We start from the raw sequence: 18,357 nt of genomic DNA on the forward strand, positions 1-18,357 counted from the left end.
TTGCCCTTCTAACCAATTTTTAATCCAAATTAGTAAGTTACTTTTCAAAAGTTTCCAGAGGTGGGAAAGTTATGGAAGCGAGATTTAATTTTTTGTCAGTTTGAAAAGAACTTGAAACTGGGTAATTCACAGAGATGGAAATCCAGTTTACTTATGGCAAATTTGTTCATTCTCCATCGCTGGAGACGAAATTTGAAATATCTCATTCGTTTGCGGATGTTATGGTTTATAACGATTTTATACAGCTCATAGAAACGATCACCATAAAATTGTTACTTGCACTCAATTAATTAATCAATTTAATTTTTCCTACCTGTTTTAAATTGCATTTTTAACAACTCTCAAAGGGAATTCTAACGAAAAAATTACGAATTTCCGCCGTTGCAAGCGCACATCTGGCAACAGTGCTCTTTTGAAAAAATCGTTAATGCTTTCTGGACAGCAGAAATTGCCTTAAACCTAACGTGCAAAGTGCTATTAATTAATGTTGCTTCATACACTGATATTCAGAGAAACGAACATCTAGAGATATTAAGATTTATGTCTTATAGCGCTAAATATTGCTGACAAACTGCAAGTTCAAGGTGAACTTAAGAAGTAAGATGCAGGTGCCCAGATGAAGAAACTCAACCGAGGACCAACCTGTGACGATTAAAAAAAAATCTCTTTCTGCCAACCTAAAGCCTCGAATTTTTTGCTCTGTGAGCTTGAACTGCTCCGGATAAAACGATGAATCATCGTAGAAAGGCTCAGTTGAAGAAACCTAAAAATGTATAAATCTAAAAACAGATACTTCTGCTTACAAAAAAAAATATACATTAGCTCCTTCTAGAGGCGATGTAGAACCAGTGTATTGGAATACCACACAGGAAATGATTCGTGACTACCGAGACTTTATGTTGTTTATCGAGACGTGTAACAGCGAAATAAATAAAATCTCTATGAAAATTCCCATCAAGAATAATACATTACTTTGATTTCACCCGCGAATGTCTGAGTAATACTTAAAAATGTACTTGATGAAGGATCAGTAAAAATCCAACCAATTAAATCCCTTCGTAGAGCCTCAAAGTCTCCTAGCAGCACCAAGACGGGATCAAATTTTAATAAGTTTTTAAAATTTTAAAAATAATTAAGAAATACATATTTTATTTCAATAAATGGGAATTATGCAGTTCGATGTCTATTTTTAATTCTTCGGGAATCGGATCGAAAAGTAAAGCACCGAAATTTGACAACTCCAAAATTTGAAAAAATCTCTAATATCATCGTTAAAATGTAGTTAAAAATTAAAGAAGTTCACATTCGCCTCGAACAGAAGGGGCGCCATCGATGTTTGGTACCAATGGACGTTCAACCACCAATAGCGCGAAGGTGGATACTGATTTACATTCTGGAATACCATAGTTTTACTGCACAAATTCACTGTTAAAATAATTTTTTATTGATATTTAACCCCACTATTGGAGTTTTTGCGTATCAAAAAGACGGCATACCGGCATGGGGTGTGCCTTTTGATAGGTATCTTCTGAGCTGCACTTTAAAAACCCCGGCATCTCGGGGCAGCCAGATGTTTACCATCCATCGCCCACCATCGTGTTGCTATCAGGATTTTCTTGACAAAAACTGACTGATCAGCAACCAGGGATGAGGCCTTTTTAGATGATCATTTGACAAAACTGAGCATCCAATCTTTTCCCTTACATGTGATGGATTATGGTCGGCCGGATCAGCATGCTCTCTTACTTATCCCTGAACCACCCAGAGAGTTACAACAGAAGAAAAACATCTTAGCCAAAGGGGCAATTACTTGATCAGTTAAAGCACTTTGGCGAGGCATGTAGAGACAAATCTAATCCCAACGGACAATTTCATCCGCAAATCCAGTAATAGGGCTAAGGCTATTTGGACCATTATACCGAGTAAGAACTCCATGATAACGACCACTGAACCGCCATTAAGCTCCCATCAATTCAATGAGTTCCCTCTGTGGTACAGCGGAAAACTTAAATAAGGATGATGTTGCAGACCCTGTTATTGACTCTTTCCAGTACAACACCCAGCGTTTTCATTTCAAAGAACTATCTTTCATCAAGATTGGTTTAGTGGATCTTCTATGTCATGGTGGGCGAGCAGAGACACGCCCTGTCATGGTAAGTCTAATCTAATCTTTCACTTCTGCAATCATCTGCCTAATGGAATATGTGCAATCATGTTATGAGAATAAACAGGTCGTCCGGGCAATATTGTTCGGCCTCGTAATTTTATTGCATGCCTCATATTATTTTGATTAATAAATTAAAATTTGACATTTTTTATCAAAGAGTTATAGAATTACACACATCAGAAAAGTCTAATACAAAGTATGCCTTCAACGGTTATTAATTACGGCCCTAATTATGTCGTTCATACTCAAAGTGATATTGTTGATTTCTGCTTGTGGTGCACTTCACCGCTCGTCTAACAGTTGGCCACATGTGGCGAAATCCTTCTTTGAAGCTTGTCCCAAACATGCTCAATTGGATTAAAATCTGGCGATTTTGCTGGCCATGGCAATGCGACGGTGCCTTCGTTGATCAGCCAGTCTGTTACAGAACCGGCGACATGTGGATGGACATTCTCATGCATAAGGCGAAAGTTTTGGTCAACGGCGCCAGCAAATTATCGGACTGCAGGGTCACTTGGTGCACCTGCTAAAGTATTTTATGTAACAGTATGTCTTTAGCATGCATGCAGAACACGGGCTTGCACTGATATAGCACAGCATAAACTACAATTGCAATTACTTGTTATCGGTTTTATGATTTTAATAAAATATCTTTAGCCTTTTCCGATTCATGTAGTAACTTTTGGTAAGTATCTAAAGGCTGCCTTTGACTCCCTTCATTCTCGTATTACGTATTAATAGAATCGGCTGATAGGACGAGATATACGTTTGCAAACAAGTAACCTACAGGTTTGTTACCTCAGTCAAATTAGTGTTTCATTCGCTGTTCGATTCCTCGAGCATTGAAATGTTCAGGTCTTTAAGAAGCCTCAAGATCTCACTTTATGAGTGCTCGTCAGTCGTGACCTCTTCGCGTATAGCGTAAGGTCAAGAGATCACGTGTCCACTATCTATCACACGACCTTCAAAGCCAGGGATAGGACAGAGCCATTATGGTATAAAATGTTTCATGATGGGTTCGTACAGATATTTAATTTCATTAAATTTAGCGTTTAGTGTTAAATTTATCGTCAGCGCTGTGCGCAGTTTGTACGAAAACTTGAGGCGTAGTTTACGCATGTGCTGATTATCCCAATAAATCAAATAACTCGGCATCGTGCAATTTTTTCATCACCTCCGTTCTGGTTGGAAATACCATGAAAATTAACTGAACTAAAGCATGACACCCGATTTCAATAACGTGCCAGAAGATTAATAACAAATAAAAATGCGCTCCAAAACATTAAATATTAATGGTCAGTTTATGTGGAAAATTCAAGTGTAACGTTAGTGCTAGAATTAGCATTAACGAAGATGCAAGTTATAGAGCATGCATTGCAACAAAATCTGCTTTATAAAATGGGAATTTTCAATTAAGCTACGAGAACGCGCTAAGAGCAATAAACTGAGCTGAGAACGAACCTGAAAGCTGGAATCACATTTTCCAAAAAATCGTAACTCTTGGTAGAGATCAGCTACGCTGATTATTTTTTAAAATCTCATATATCACAGGCCCTTTGGCCTACGCTGATGCAGCAGACCTCGTGGAGGTAATACGGGAGGCGCTCGATAATGTAGCCCGATTCAAACGAAGTGTGGTTGATTACATTACGGAACATAATTTTAATAATAAACGATTTATTAAATAAATGCTTAATACCTGTAGGTTTTTATTTCGTTAATCTATAGTATAGTTCAAAAATAGGTTTGTGAGGGTGGACGCGGCTTTGGTCTTCACTTCGAAATCGAATCGAACATCAATAGGAATCGGAGTTTGAATAGAAGAGGAATTCCACGTCTTCGAGAAAGTCTTAAATACCAAACCCTCTGGCGGCGCACCATGGGCGTGCCAAAGGGGCACATTATCTCCTTGACAATAACTTAACTCTGACTATATTTACTATCTGCCACCAATCCGATGGAGTCTCAACCTGATCAGAATGCACGATGCAACACAATTAAAAGCTACGTACGGGGTGGCTGATTTGACCGCTGGATCCTACATACATATACCATATGTAAAAATATAAAGAAATATTCTGAACCTTATAAGTATTTTTTATTGTTGGCTTTGTGTTGTCTGTCGCCACGATCTGTTTACATTATCGAGCACCTGCGGTAATAGCAAATGTAAACACACACATCTGCAAATGATTATTATTTTTGCCTTCGCAAGGCCTGGTGCACAGGCAAAATCTATAGCTTTTTTACTTCTCTCTATCGTGCCGAAAATCCATCTTTTTCTTATCATTTCAACTTTGACTGAATTCAACTCAAAGTCACGTTTTTTTTTTTATCTAATCTGGTGTTTGCGATAAATCTCTTAATTGGAGACGAAGGAACTTCAAGCGGGTACAACTCTAAAAGCGGAAACTCCTGCGTTAACAAAAATCAACTCCTGTTAGTAGTGCGCTATAGCGTGGAATTTTGTTTGCTGCTCGTTAACCTTGGATGTGTACTAAAAATCGAAACTTTTCAAATAATTTTTTATAGCTCAATAGCTCTGAATCTGCATCGTAAACTGCAAATTTTCAACGAAACTCAGACGGAGAATCTCAAGTCGTTACGAGTCCAGCCAAAGTTGATAAATATTCTTTAAAAATGCGGGAAATTTCATGATTTCCTTACGACATACTATTGCACGGCTGGTTTTTCTGAAAGAAAAGCTGATAACGAAATAACTGAGGCCCCGATTACGGTGAACAATTTCTCAAATAAGCCACCAATTTTCTTAATATTCCTAATCTATTCCCAACACCTTTTGCCCAAGAATTTCAGTAAGCCCAGTTATGTACATAACAATGTATTGATTTAAGCTTCTTCGTGCGTAAATACGATAAGTGCAAAACAATCTCTCATTGTTTGCTCTATACGGAATATAGATAATTGAATGGCCATTTATGAGTTAATAGTTAAACTACGGGCTCACACCTAAAATATTTTATTACTTTGCACCATGCCAAATTTAGGTATTAGGTACTGCACACGTATAACCTTGTATTAAAGTAAGTTGAACCTAAAGGTCAGCACTCCTAATGGGAAAGTTTTGCCCTGTTTCTAAAGCAAATGTTCTTGAAACTCATTATCTTAATTGTAAAAAGGTGTAGATAGTGTAAAATTTTGCATAAAAACGAAAAACGTTTTAAATACTGTTAATATTTTGCTATTAAATGGTAGCTGGTGCGTCTTTTTGTATAGAAACTCGTTGCAAAAAAGACATTTAATTCAGATATTCCTCAGATGAAAAATTGTTTATATTTGTTCTTGTTTCGAAGTTAAAACGTACTCTATAACCTATAATACATATAATATAATAAATAGTCCTTTTTGCCATTTCTGGATATTTCATATCCACTTCAAATCGCCCCCAATAATATTATTCGCTATATTTTTTCTATAGTTTGACGGTTCATTTTGCAATTTTTCTATGCAGTTCACCCTAAAAAAAATCTAGACCTTCTTTCCCAGCAGAAACCTTACCAATACTAGACTCCTGCTTTGGTCAGAGTTAACGGATAAGCAATCTCACTTTTTTAGGAAAAACCGAATATTGTTATATTTGTCTATACACCCTGTAAAATTGTTTTACACCTTTAATTTTATATTTAAGGGATCATATTCTTCCATATTTGAGTTTAAACGTGAACTTCAAACTATCTAAATGGATAAAATTTTTCGGTCTCTACCCAGATATATCTAACCAATATGGTAAAAGCACCGAGTACTTCCGAACCTCTGATGGTACCGAAGTTCCCTAAAAAAAATTTTGGTTGAGGGCATGTGAAACAAGTAAATTCTGATATTGTACGTTTTTATGTATATTCTATATGTTATGTAACATATATGTACAAAATAAATAAAATATTAAAACTTTGGGTCTGAAAGCTGATGTTAAAAAATCCATTAAATGATTCTTAAGAATTAAATTATTATACATTTAACAGGCTAAGAAGCTTTGGTAACAGGAAAATTTCCGAATCGCGAATACTAAATTAGACTGGAAAGTCTTGGGATTATATAATCCAAATCTCGAGATTTTGGGGATTAATCATGAAGTTTTTTTCATAGATTGCTGGTACAGTGCGAAATTTTGTATGTTCTTTATGATTTTTTATGTTATTTATGAAATAGACAGGAGTAGAGATGATCAAAAAATTACCTTAAAACTTTTTAACGATTTCCCCGTCTCCTTTTGAAATAACTATAAATTTAAATATTTAGGTTAATTTTCTAACAAAAATAACTTGTTGCAAAAAATACTGAAACCTGAACTTCTCTGCTACGAAAAATGGACTTCCTGTATATAACAACGACACAAATACTCGGAATATTCCAATTTTTTTTTCGCATATTATATTGGGTGTTTTCTGAACATACATTGCAAGTTTTAAAGAGCGTTGTGGGCACGCTCCTGAAATTTCTGAAGGAACACTGATATGTCTAAAACACACATCAGAATTTTGTTATTAAACTGCGATAATTTAAATTAAATGTAACCAATCATTTTCCAAAAAATGGTAAAAAGCCAATTTTTTTTCTAAATTTCAATACGTCTCTCCGAAATAAAACGATTTGCCAGACATGTTTATAGGAACTTTTTTACGTATTTTGATCTAAGAAATGTGACTTTGACGATGCATATATTTAAAATTTCTTTATATATGTTGTAATAATGTGTAATATTACATGTATATGTACGTGTTACAAAACTCCTAGCCTTCATCTGCTTATATCATAAAAACTCACTTGCAAGATATTACATACTTTTATTATCATGATTCGTCTGAAAGGTCCAGCTATTTTGAGGGACCTAATCTTCAATTTCTTTTTATCGGGAGCCCGAATTTCATCCTCCACTGTCCATTGTTCTAACCGATACGTTCGTAATCTTGAAGTTCGTAGACCTCAAAATATTATTGACGAAATTTGAAAATTAACCTTTTAGTGCCCAGGGTGCTTAAAAGTCTTGTTATTTTCAACCGCTTTTAGGAACTCATATCGTTGGAACTGGTGCGCATGCGTGAACTCAAATTTCCATCTGTAATTATTATTAATTCAAAAGTTTTACTGCGTGCATTATATCGCGTGTGTTAATTTCGGTTTAGTTGAATCTTTTGAAAACTTTTATTTTATAACAGTTTTTGTCATGAAAAATTTATTTTGCGTTATAAGCACCATTTTTTTCATATCACTCAAAAAACAACTAAAATATGTAAAATGTGTTTCTTTTGATAACAATATATAATAAATGAAAGAAGTGATGATGCCAAAAGTTTTTTTCTTGTCACGCAAGACTTGGGCACTAAAGGGTTAAAAGCGATATTGAGAAATTCAAATTAGTGATGTGGAGCGCTAAATTAAGACTAAAAAATTAAGAATTACTCCTGATTCTGACTAATAATGTAATTCAAGTTCATTTAGGGCAATCAAGGCTAAGTCTATTTGGTCACAGAACTAGTTTTCTCTTGTTTTGCAAACAAATCTCAAATTTACTTTCAACTTGGTTTATCTTCAAATGCGCTAAAATAAATTGAAATTTAAATCAAAGGAGAAAACAGTCGAAAACTGTTCTTGGGAGCTTTTAATATTGTAAACACGACAAAACTTGGTCAGCCTTCACATTCTTAACAGTAAAAATAATTACATTAGATTTATCTCAAATCACTAGCTCTAGCACTAAGAAATAAGGGAGAATACTAATTCTCCAAATTCAGAAAATCCAAGGATATTTACGGCCGAGCTTCCATGAAGACTTTCAATAGCACGGTGTCAGCAATCAAACACCTTACGAACTCTTTAATCAAACCAGCATCTCTAAGTTTTAACTTAGCCTGCAAGATCATTCTCGGTAAATCCCAATTTCAAAAGTTCAAGCTTTCCACTGCCTTTGCCGATGTTTCTTTGAAAAGGTTCTTCTCGCTCATCCCGACTTTCACAGACAATAAAGCTCGCGAAAATGCACTTCGCATATTAATAATTTGCGCTAAACCACTGGTATTTTATCAGCCAGTTTTAACCAAACGGATAAAATACTGTTGTGCTTGACCTATTAGTCGGCTTACCTTTTTTAGATTTGCACTTGGCTGCTTTTATCGATCCCTTTTCTTAGGGTAAAAACGTAATAAAGAATCGCACCTCACCGGGTGCCTCGACGCTCACCTCCTCGGTCACCTCGCCAAGAATTGAACATCGCCGCTAATCAACATAATGAAGAAGTTCGCATCGTTTTTTATTGTTGTTTATTTGTCTAGTTTTTTAACAACCCAGAGATAGTGAAAATGTTGTTTGATTCAGATAGTGATATTGTCCCGTCAAATAGTTTGATATGGTCGTTATTATTAATAATGCTACGTTTATATTAAATTTGTTTTGGTTCCTCAAACAGCACCACTCATTCCGTTGCTCTACCCTCAACGTACATTTAGTCATTCCATCGAACCGAACATATTGAGTACTGCTGATTAAACGCAACATGCTCTGTTGACGTATGGAGGGAGCGGGGGGTTGAGAGAACCAATCACGGAGCGAGTTTCTAGTACCTCGTCGCTGTGGGGGGCGAGGTGCGATGCTTAGTAAACAACTTCAGTTGATTTACCATCGCCGAACGACGAGGAGAACGTCGAGATGTCCGGCCAGGGGCTACGCTTCACTATATTTTTACCCTTGGACATGTCACTAGAATTTCAAATTAGTAAAAGGACGGCGTGAAAGGCCTAAACAAGAAGGAAATAATCAATGTAAATGTTCTCCCATGCTCCCAACCAGAAGAGGTCGGCAATATTGTTTTCATATGAAAATTTTCAAATTAACTTTCGCAACTTCACATACTCTATTTTCGTGTAAGTCCCCAAGCAAATTTATGCACACAACCGTATATTTCGCCGGTTAAAGGCCAAAGTTGAAAGGTAAACATCGCGTTTGCTTACATTGGGATTAACCATGCCGAAGGGTGAACTTTTATAATATTAATAAGTGCCACTAACTTCCGCTTCGAGGAAAACTAGCTATTAAGGGCTCTTTTTTAGATCCAGATGTTGAAGCTTAAAACCCCAAAAGTAGCCCTTGTCATATCCTTTGTTAATCGAATTTCCGAGCTTTTCCGAGTTTTTACCGTCGAATAGAATTTTCACTGCAAGGAAACTTCAAAGGGAATAAATGGAGCCTGATATGGACTGATCGGCTTTTTGTCTTTGTGTCAAACTCGTCTATATTAAAATGGGCACTTGATATTCTTGAACTCGAGTCCTTTTTCGCTGTAAAAGTCGGATCTATTGACTCGGATCAATGCATTTTTGCGCCTTTGATGTTGTGTATTTAACGAGCTCAGTTTTTGTCTGGAAAAAATCTATTGTGTATACACAAAATAGTGAAAAATCTACCTAAAGGGCTTAAGCCAGGCACATCTTGATCCCTGTCAATTTTGCGATTGGAGTAGACGTGATGCCACGGTCCCCATGGACTTTGTTCAGAAATATAACTGCCCAGATTTGCATAGTCGATAAGAACTCAATTGGTGCAGCCAATATAGAGCAAGAATTCCATAGATGGTATGAAGTGTCGATAAAACTGATTGGATATCAGATGAGCCTTTGACGCAATTAAATCTGGTTATTGGCTTATGTGAGAGGAGACCACAGGGAGACCTAAAGAATGTAGAAAACTAATTTTATGGCAAAAATGCATCTTGAAATTGCCCAAAAAACAAAGATCACGTTCCTTTCATTTCGCTTCCATGCATTTTTATGCATCGCGAATGCGGCTCTATCCTCGAATGCACGCTCAAAGCTTCTAATCCTAAAAATAGATTCCGGAACTGTTCCAGCTACTTTAATTCTTAACAAAAAGACGAGTAAACTTTGGATGCAAGCCAAGCTAGTGGATGGGGTGTTTCCGCATCTTGGGGAGGAAATGGAGATATGATTGGTACCGCGAAACCTTGCCATTAGGAGCTTCAATATCGAGGAATCGGATAAAGCTTAGAAATAGATTTCTTGGGCGTAATTGGTTTAAGATTATTTTACGACGGATTCGTTTCGTATTGCAGTCTCTTGGTGGGACATAAAATGCATTTTAAAGTTTCTATTTAAATATTCAAACAAAAAGTTCGCTCATACTGACAGGGCATGTGATCTATATAGGGTGATTCAAAATTCAGCTCTAAGAATTTAGAAACGCAATTTTGAGGTTAAAGCAAAACTCTCTTTCCTCTAAACGTGAGTTTGCAAATACTTCAACACCCCGTATATCGAAAACTAATCATTTGCCGACCCACGTTTAGCAGAATGAAAGTTTTATTTTGACCTCAAAAATGTGCCCCTAAATTCTTTGTACTGAACTTTGAATCACTTTGTATACATATATATATATATATAATCGAAATAGTCTCCACCTTCAACTAGGTTCAGCTCACCAATGAGGCAGTGTATCTCTGTGTGTCGAGTTGATAGAGCACAAGTGCCGACAGCTATCGTTTGCTTGTCCAAACCCAGCCAAAAGATCATAAACAAATATCCCAATATCAGCGAATTCCAGCCATCATATTCCTTAATAGCGTAATAAAATTGTGCTATAATGGGGAAATGTGCAATAAATTATAAATTAGTAAAAAATCGAAACTAATTTAATCCTACACAAAACTTATTATGAGCAAAAATTCGGAAATGGTGAGAGATCTGAGAAACACCAGAAAGGCTTCGCCCACGTCTACCGATACCATCGCAAGCCACGTTGTTGGTCTTTGTTGCTTGCACAATTCATATGTTTCTGTGTATACAATTCGTATGTTTCTACCTTTACTGGTTCTACCTGTATAATATTTTTTGGTGGCATTTAATGGAATATTTCAACATCGTTAGCTTATTATTAGAGAACACCGATAACCCAGGTATGTGAATAAAAGTTTGATTACACACGCTCATGAGATCTTGCCTGCTGTACAATCGTATATTGATGACTCAAGTTACTTCCAACTTAAATGTGTAAAAAAACATAAACAACTCCTGAGATTTCCGACGCGTGCCACCATCATTCGTTGGAAAACTTCGAACAAATAAACCAATTTATATCGACTTAGATTCTCCAGAGTATAAATTTTGTGAACGACTCAAATGAGAGCAATAAATGCGAAATACAAAAAATACTCTTTAACAGAAATCCTATATTGCCCAGACATTTTTCATTCTCTGATTTAATATTCCATTATAACATACACTTAGGTGTCTTTCCTTGTATTCGGCAGACCTGGATATTCATGAAAAGGGCTTGAGCTTGTAGAGCATAATTTAATTGCGCGTCAGCCTGAAATTTAATCAGTTTTTCGCACGAAACAACTGGAAATAATTTATCACCAATGTTGGTGACTCAGAGAAATCATTAATAATGCAATGTCTGCACCCAGCAAGATCGAGAATGATTCATAGTTAAGTGCAGATACAAAATGAATTTCGGTAATGGCCATCTTTAAAATGCAAGAAAAGGAATTTACATAATACGATATTATATGTTTTTGTTCGGAAGGGTGAGGGGGAGAATAACGAGGCCAGGAATTGAGGAGGTCAATGATGGGTGTAACGGCAAGAAACTAGCCCCACTAGACCCGGAAATTACTGCACGGGAGCAGAAAATAGAGGAAGAAAATAATATGTCACAATATCATTTTGGGACTCCAGACATCCAGAGATGTTTAAATTTTTGGTGTTATAGCGAACAGAATTAAATCCAGTATTGTCAGGAATTCTTGACTGAGTCCAGTGTGAAATTTCAAAAATATATTAATATAGATGCCAGATTCAAGAGTCTGGTGAATGAGTCTCCTGAAGTTAAATTTTGTCCTGAAATACACATCACAGGCGTGTAAGGGAGCGACGTAAAATAAAGCCCTGAGCTTTCGCGATCAAGGGCCATAACCATTGCGGTATGTATGGAACTTGAACACTTTCCATTAAAAATAACCAACATCAGCTGGTTTCCTTGACTTGACAAGAAAACTGCTACAAAATGGTGCTTTATGAAGCTTGAAAAATTGATGTCGTTGCCAATATCAGCTAAAACGCTGCCAAGATTATAATGCAATATTTATGAGGCAAACGCTCGGGATAGCTGAGGCTTTTATGTTTTGAAGTGGAAAGTGGTGCGCAAATTACTGCATTAATAACAAAAAGGACACACATACACAAACACGATAAAATTGAGTTCATCTGAGAATTTCCGATTAAAGAAGAAATAATGTTTCGTTAAACCAGTATTTTAATTATAATTTGGTCCTTAATCAGCTTCGGCGTAGCTGAAAATTGGTTGTAATTAATCCCAATGTTTGTTTCATCTCTAGTTAAGCCATTTGGGTTAGTGTTATAGGTCGAGTTGGATGAACAGAACAGATACGCTACTCTTGATTAACCTAAATGAATATTTATCTTCATCAACATCTGTATATCATCTTGCAGTTTGGGAGCTTGTCTTAGGTCGTAATGATGCATGGCCCAGTAAAATTCAATCAGAAAAATTAGCAAATAATTTAGTAAACTTGGCAGACTGCGGCCAATCCCATTGGAAAACCACCAAAAAAGTTAACAGGCATATCAAATTCTAAATTTTAATAGAAAAAACAACAAAATAGAATTTGATCTTGAATGGACCAGAGATTCTGTGTTATTTCAAACATATTTAGTATGAATTTTTCAAACTAAATCTTTAATTCGCAATAAAGTTTTCCACTCTCTAGGACCAAGAATAAATTAATGAAAAATACGAAGTAATACAGGGCGTTTCAAGAAGGATGTCCCAAACCTCAGGAGGTTATAGGCGGCATTGCGGCGAACAACTATCCCTAGTTTTGAGTCCAGGGTCGTTTTTATTTAAAAACGCAATATTAGCTCGCTGGCACCAAAAAATCTTCAATATTCACCTTAAGTAAATAGAATAAAAACAAATAAAATAAATACTTTTTTGTCTCTTCACTACGTGAGCTTTTGGACAATGCACACGTTTCTATGAACATACGGGATACAATGTGGGTCCAGCATGACGATGCACCTGCACATTTTTCCCGTACTGTGCAGGATCATGTAAACCAACATTTTTATGGGCGATGGATTATAAAAGGCAAATCTATCAGGTGGCCAGCGCGATGTCCTGATTTAGGCCCGTTGGATGTTTTTCTCTGAGGTCACATCAAGTTGTCGGTTTATAAAACGCCCGCAACCATAAAAAAGGAATTGTTAAAAAAAATGAAGGCAGGCGTCATTTCAAACCTTTATTGAATATTTTTTTAGAAATTAGTCAAGTATGAAAATATTTTGGTATCAACGAACTAAAAGAAGATGACTCTAAAGCTGAAACAGCTAATTTTTGACTACGGATTTCTTTGCAGGAGTTGTTCGCCGCAATAACATCCTTAAGTTAGGCCCAACCGTTCTGGAACACCCTGTGTATGAGTACAGATGTAGTACGAATATTTGACAATTAGTAAATTTAAAATGGTCAAAATGAAGTTAGCAGTAATATATCAAAAATTGAAAAAGACGGTTTTAATCTGTTGACCACATGTCGGTGAAACGAACTAAATTCGTGTAGATGAATAGAACAAGATCGTCCAATAACAAATGGGGAAGAAATGGAGTGTGAAAAGCTCTATAAGAGATAAACTGCAATGAAAATATTGACTACTGCAGAAATGGCCATTTGAGACACTCTACCCGACATAAAATATTGAAATAGACCTGTCCGCTCCTACAAAGCATTCAATGTCTCTTTCGCACATGCCTGTTTCACTTAATTGAGCTTTTACTAGGTGATTAACACAATCTAATTGAAGCTTCCTATTTACTTTGATAGTCTGGATCGATTTTTTGCGCTGGATTTAACACAAAAGGCCATCCAAAGAGAAAGGTCTCGTTTCTGTATAAATGAAAGGGACCTTCTCTGTGGTGAACTAAGATTACACTCAAATCAGATCGGAGGCAGAAAAACGTCACTCTGAGCAACCCTTCTTGCTCACAATTATACGACTGCTGCGTGAGAAAGTTGGGACCTCCCTTAAAATATATAGTTTTGAATTTGGAAACAAAGGATGATTCTGTTCAGAAACTTTCTGTTTCAAAATTATTTGCTCTAGAAAATCATATTTGCGTTTCATTATGCTAATTAAATAAACAGAGCCACATACACATACACACACATACACACACACACGTCGTTTAGTGCGGTCTAAAAGTGTGGAACTCCCTGGATAAAAACTTGCCAGGAAAACATCCCCTTAACTCACATAGTTGTTGGATAAACGCTGGAAACTAAATTATGGATATTCGTGCTTGTATGTTGACGTTCGCGTCGAGAGAGCAGTTGTTATAACTTCAATGAATCTCGGAGTTTACTAAATGTGATGTAGATAACTAAGGTTGAGGGGTATTTAATCAGTGTCTGCTTTGTCTTTGGTGTTCAGGGCACAATTTCCAGTTCGGGGCTATGCTATTATCCTGATATGCGAGAGTGAAATTTCGGGAGAAAATCGGTATTACAGATTGCGCTTGATGATGGGCGTGTTTATCTCCCTCTTTGGGCCGAAGCTCAAAAAATTAAGACAGTTGAGAAAATGACTTTTTATGGAGGGAGAATGAGCTAACATTAGAACGTGGCGAATTTCGCACAATTTCAGTTTGCCCCCAACTTCCAGAAGATCTTTGCGGATGTTAGCGAGCTTAAAAAGCTTTCTCGGAGATTACCTCAAATTTGATAGGCGAGTCAGATAAAACGTGCTTTATTAAAAAGCACATTAGCATGCACAAAAATCTTCAAATATCAGCAGAACGGCACTCTCTACAGGTGTGATTCCACGGAGAGGAAAGTCGATCCCGAACCGTCAGAAACAGGGTTTCCCATATTAGACTATGCATTTTAAAAGGCAAAGAAACACTTTCTAATCAGAATGCAAAAATCTTTTATTGGGCTAATATAGCAGCAGGATAGACATATAAGTGGGGATAAAAGTTTTCAAAATAATTGTTGGATAACTACGCATTTTGATAATTAATTTTAATCTTAACAAAATTGATGAATTTCCCTTTCATGGATCAAGATCAAGATGGAGATTTGCATTGCCGGATGTAGCAAAATTTTGATCTTAGAATTTAAAATTACATCGAATCTCTTGGAGGGCATTGAGAAGACATGATCTTTAAAAATTTAATTGTTATCTAAATTAATAATAAATTCCATTAAATTAGCCATATACAGCGTGTTGCGAATTAATGCACCACTCCGCTAAACACATATTTGCTAAGCGAAAATAATTAGATTTTCTCTATGTAACTTTATTCTTTGGCGCTTTATTCTTACTACACAAGGTGTTCAAATTACGAAGAACATTCTTAATAACTTGAGTGTTTCTTGACAAATTTTTATGAAATTTTGCAGTTATTCACAGTTCGATAAGGCGTGCTTTCCCTATATATTGGGAAAAAAAAATGATGATCCCCATTTTCCCCGCACTAGTTTCACATTTTTTTACCCAAAATATAGAAAAAGTGTGCCTCATCGAATTATAATCACTGCAAAATTGCATTAAAATATGTCAAGAACCACCGAAGCGTTTCATAAAATTATTTTTTTTTAAGAACTTCAACACTCTGTACAATAGGTACGAAGCGCCAAAGAAAAAAGTCGCCCAGGCAAAGTGTAATTATTTTCGCTCAAAGCATCTGTTGTTGCATGAGGATTGACCTAATAATTTGCGACACCCTGTATTAGTTAAATAACAGATTTTTTATTTTGATTAGAAAATTTTCATTTGTCTTACATGTCTTACAATAGCGCATAGTTTAATATGGGCAGCCTTATAGAAGCGAGAGGAACATTGTCGAACAGATTCACTAAAAATAAGTAAAAGGTATTTGCGCACTCAGTGTTCAAAGGATATTTGCAACAGAGTTATAGAAGAAGAAGAAAATATTCTAGATGTTTAAAACCTAAAGAACAAACAGCAACAGTTTGTAAGACAAAGTGGATTTACTTGCGATTTTGTTGTCAAAAAATGGAACATGGATTAAATTAAAAGCGGAAATGCATTAATTATCCTTCTATAAGGAACCGTTAAGCACAAACCAAAAATCACAGTCAAAGCGATAGTAAAAAGTTTGTTAAAAGTCAGCATTGAATCAATGAATACCTATCATCCACTAAACCCATATTCGTTGAATCGGAATAAAAAATCCTTGATCTGAGTCTATGAATAGTACTGGTGTAGCGACTGTCCTAGAGTGACTTTTACCATTGAAATTTAAAAAGTGGTATCGTCGTTTCTTGATATATTTCCATTTTCAGATTAGTTATTCACACGTGCAGATACCTAGATAAGTTTTTTTTTTAATCTTAAATACTCCTTAAGATTCAGACCTCGCAACTTCTCCGAACATAATCTCTTTGCTCTTTAATTTTTAAAACCCAATTTTACATGACACTACAAGCCCGGTAATAAATATTTTAATAAAGACAAAGGTAGGAAGGAAATACGAAACACTGTTACATTTGATACATTAGGGCTATTTCCCGGCAGAATTATTTCCCCGCCTGGGGATTTGCAAAGAGAAAGAATGAAGCCGAGGTGATATAACGTGATTTGCGGGAGACATAAAAATACTTTCAACCTTACGGTTTAGCGGCTTTGGGCTTATGTACTTTAGAGAATTTAAAAATTTCCTTGAAAAATACTTCAGAACAGCGCTTCCCTTCATGAATAGCAAATCCTACAAGGCAATGCATCTCTTGCGAGTCTTCGAATGTCAATGTCGACGAACCTATAGTTAACTTAGTAGCAACCTCTCCAGGATTCATATTTACTTTATGTTCCAAATGGCATCTCAAAACCCATACCTACCACCTCAATACCCTCGTAATGACACAATTAATCCTATGAAAAATAAACATATACAACAATCAATGACTTAATTTAGCCATGTAACCCCACAAATGGACAACTAAAATTCCATTTTAAACGCCCTTCGTCGGCGCCACTGGTGTCAGTTTGTGTATAGCTACGAGCGCCAGTCTCCGTGCGAAGTAGTAGCGCATCTTAAGTATTCATCGTTTCGCAACCCAGGTCGAGGCACTATTCGCTTTGGTCCGCTGGCTTAGGCATTTGACAGGTGTCAGGCTCCTGTCCAAATATAGTTGAGGAATATATTATTGGTGTTGCAGCGTGATTTATCTTCTATAAGCAAAGTTTTAAACTGATATTAAAAATACCATAATCTTGAGGATAACTCATAAGATTGTGTTTTTGAGGGATGCTGTACAACTGAGAATACCTCCAATAAAAATTCCCGAAATAGATTCACATTTCTTGAAATTCTGTATAGAATTATGCGATTTACACCTCAAGTTGGAATACAGTCTTGACGGTGAAACCCTGGAAAAAAAGGTAATGGGTAAATTTGACCGCTATTTGCCTATGTCACATTTCCTGAACTAATCAGGAAAGCCCAATGTAGCTCCAGTTCGTGCTCATCCATCTGACCATACAATTTGTACCTTCCCTTTAATTCAGACGATAACTAATATATAATCTACGCTATAATAATTCATACCCAAATTGCTGGAAACTACGAAATTCAATTGATTAACTGCAGGTCAGTTCGAACCACCGAGGCCGGAAACTCCATCTCTCTGGAAACCCGCAAAGCTGTTGCTCAATCTCAAGCTGCAAATTTCCAATATTCAAATTCAGATTTGATTGGTTAGTGCTTTGATTATCTACTTAAGATGGGGAGATATAAATACAGTAAATTACTCATTGGAAAAAAATGGAAATTAAATGTCGTTTATTATAGGCAACACTCTTGTTATAGGAAACTTACAGACCTAATTACTTTTATAAAATAACTAGGTTTAGCGTCGATCTCTTGATGTGATCTTAACTCTAATTCCATGGCGTGTTCGCAATACCATATGTTGAGTAAATACAATGGTATTAGGTGCATCGATAGGGTCCAACTTGAATTTCCGAAGGAGACTACAGAAAAACGCCTTCGTATTCAGCGTTGCGAATCTCTCACCTGAAATAGACAACTCTATCGTAATTTTGAGGTCTTTCACACTCGCGGGGAAACCTTCCTTTAGGGGGGAATGGGAAGCTTATTTGCTCTCTTCGACGTTTCCCC

This window comes from Euwallacea fornicatus, chromosome 9 (assembly GCF_040115645.1).
Source record: "Euwallacea fornicatus isolate EFF26 chromosome 9, ASM4011564v1, whole genome shotgun sequence".
NCBI classification, from domain to species: domain Eukaryota; kingdom Metazoa; phylum Arthropoda; class Insecta; order Coleoptera; family Curculionidae; genus Euwallacea; species Euwallacea fornicatus.